We start from the raw sequence: 3,396 nt of genomic DNA, 5'->3' as shown, positions 1-3,396 counted from the left end.
CTGGCGGTGCCGCCAAAATAAGTTGGTGGCGATGCCAGTGACATTGGCACCGTGATGGTGGCGTTTGTGTCGTTGTGGCACGAAAACTCCGATGCGTATTTTGACTGTTCCGATTTGATTTCTGATGATTTTGACCCTGTTTTTTTATCTTTCTGTGCTTTGGGGAGAAAGATGTGCTCCGTACTTTTGGGAACTTTGTGGGTGCGCGTATTTGTTACGGTGCTTTGCCCCGTGTTGTTCATTCTCGGGTAGACGCTATGGGCTTCGGCCGCTTCCTAGTGGTCTGTTTACTGGGACGAGGATCTCTGACAACGTTTCTCTGCGTGCGCTCATTGAGTGGTGGATGTATACCACCCATACTTCCAACTTGCCGGTTGCGGAGTTAGGGAGTTGACAGTGACTCCATTAGAGCTCTCGCTGATCACAGGGATAACTTTTCGATGTTTGCCTGTGTCTTTTGACAGCGGTATGGGATTTTATTATCAGAGGGATGCGTATATCTTCCAGATGCTGGGTTTTGTTCCAGAGATGAAGGGTCAAAGTATTCAACATCCTAAGATGTACGAGCATTACAAGGAGAGCTTTCCCCGGACTATCGACGAGGTTGATCTGATTGCCCGAGCTTTCATCTATTATCTGTTGGGGTCTACTCTGTTCTGTAGTTCAGGTGCTACTCTGCCACATTTTGTGCTGCCGGCCTTGGAGGACTTGGACTCGGTCAGTTCCTATGACTGGGGATTTGCTGCTTTGGCCTATCTTTACACTAGCATGGACCGAGTGGTTCGTTGGGGATCCCGTCTTTCTAGGACGTGGCCTATAGTACACGTGAGTTGTTTTATTGCTTTTTAACTGCAACGTGTTGATTTCATCATCTTAGCTAGTTTTTTCTTCTGTTTCATATCTGGGCTATCCATATGGGCCTTCTTACTGGCTTCGATGTGCTTCCAGGGTTAGGATACCCCATGCTGAGGTTTTGGGACTTTTCTCGTACTCTGGCGCAGAGTCAAGGAGCTGAGTGCAGAGGTTGGCTGAACGAGCTCGCGTGGACAGATGTGAGTATCGAAATCTATTTTTGAATTACTCTAGGTATTATTTGCAGTGTTGACGCCCGTTCTACTGGTTGCAGGTGGATACTTTTTGGAACAGCCTGGACTTCGCTGGTTTCGGTGGGTACAGGGTGCTGTAGAGAGATCGAGCATGCTTTATATGATGCATGACCCGAGTTGTAGGTCTTGGTTTCTAGGGGAGCGTGTTCTCCATTGTGAAGTCGCCGACCTATTAGCATGGTCCCGGTTGGACCTCCTCTGTCAATGTTGCGTGGCAGGGACGTTGTATCGGCTGTTCTTCGACTTGATTTGAGGGGTTACTCTGCTACAAATCTGGTATATGTCCCTCAACTGAGCTATCTAGATGACTTCGCGAGACATCTGTTGGGTTTTCTAGATTCATAACGCAGCAGAATTTTAAAAATTTATCATAAACCAAAACCAAGATCCATATAATTCGAATAAATAGATTAATAACATAATTAATACTTACTTGAATGTCGAATTCAAACAGCAATGTAGGAAGGAAGGAGGTGGATCACTTTGGTGATACCTGGCCTCGGATCAGAAACGCCTCCAAAAGAACGCGTCCTCTACGAGTATCCACACGAACATACCTTAGCCAAAATTAGTGCTTTTGTGCTAGCACTATTGCTTCACATGCAATTTCGAATTATTTAGTGATTTAGTGGATAATAATTTCGTCATTCACAAACGCATTTCTTAATGTGTATTTATAGGCATACAACAACACTAGGGTTTCAGAAAAATTCGTATTTCAATCTCATTATAACTCTTACAAGTTTATGTTTATCAAAAATTCCTTTTTGATAATCATATATATATATTAATTATTATAATTAGGCTTAATTACCAAAAAATTCCAAACCTATATGTTTTGTGTCAATTATAGCCAAACCTTTAAAAATCACCAGATTTAGCCAAACCTTATATGTTCTGTTTCTTTTTTAGCGATTTTCGATCGAACCGGTTTTTCTGACACCGTGTCGTCCACGTCACCGCCAACTAAGCAATTAGTTTGCATGTCAGCTGAAATATTTAAATAATGTTTGGCTATAACTGACACAAAAAATTAGATTTGGTATTTTTTGGGTGAATAAACCTAATTTTAAATTCAAGCCAATTTTTAAATTCGATAATTAGTAAATTAATTATATCATATATGAAATTTATATATATTTAAAAATAATTAATATTTACTATTTAATACAAATTAAAATTAATTTTATTTTTTTATTAAACCTAATTAAATCTAATAAATTTATACTATAATATATTTTAATGAATATGTAATTAAAAAAATGAATTAATGTATTACTTAGCAATTAATGTTAAATTAAATTTGGTAAAAGGGTTTAATGTTTATGATGATTTTGAACTTGATTTATTATTTTTAATGTTGTTGAGATCTTGTTATGACTGGATTTAGGTAATAAATAAAATAGTTATGTGTAAATTAAGGTAAATTTTTAGCTATGCCGAGTAAAATGACATATGATTTTATGCTTATAAACATCATGATATATATTGATTACACCACAATGAGCTTCACTTTTTAAAGAAAAAACAATGAGAAAATAATTACACTCGTCCTTTAAATAAGCAGTCTATTCAGTGATTATTTTTATGTTTATGTGTGCATAGTTGAATTATGAACACTGTCGTATGTTTGTTGTGCATATTACTCTCAGATTGTTCGTTGGAAGACGAACAATTGGGTCTCAAACGGCGGCGGTGTCAAAAAACCTACGACTTGAATTTAAAATAAATAAATTTTAAGATGAATATGAAATTTTTTTGTTTTTAATAGAATTTAAATTAATTATATATCCGTCAAATATGTAAAAAAAAATTTATTAGAATTATTTAAATTTAGTAAAAAATAAATTAATTTTAATTAGCGTTAAATAAAACTATTTTTTTTAATATATATATATGAATTTTATTATAATATAATTAATCATTTAATTATTTAATTCTAAAATTAGTTTTATTCACCAAAAAATATCAAACTTATGCATTTTGTGTCAGTTATAGCCAAACTTTATTTAAATATTTCAGCTGACATGCCAGCTAATTACTTAGTTGGCGGTGATGTGGACGACACGGTGTCAGAAAAACCGGTTCGATTCAAAAATGGCTAAAAAAGAAACATAATATATAATGTTTGGCTAAATCTGGTGATCTTTAAAGGTTTGGTTATAATTTACACAATACATATAGGTTTGGCATTTTTTGGCGATTAAGCCTTATAATTATTATCTTCAAAAGATAATAAGTTAAAGAAAACCCTTATCCTTAAATTTCAAATTTCAATTAATATATATAT

This window comes from Mercurialis annua, linkage group LG1-X (genome assembly GCF_937616625.2).
Source record: "Mercurialis annua linkage group LG1-X, ddMerAnnu1.2, whole genome shotgun sequence".
Taxonomy (NCBI): domain Eukaryota; kingdom Viridiplantae; phylum Streptophyta; class Magnoliopsida; order Malpighiales; family Euphorbiaceae; genus Mercurialis; species Mercurialis annua.
The sequence above is the reverse complement of the archived record's forward strand: the minus strand, read 5'-3'. Positions refer to the sequence as shown.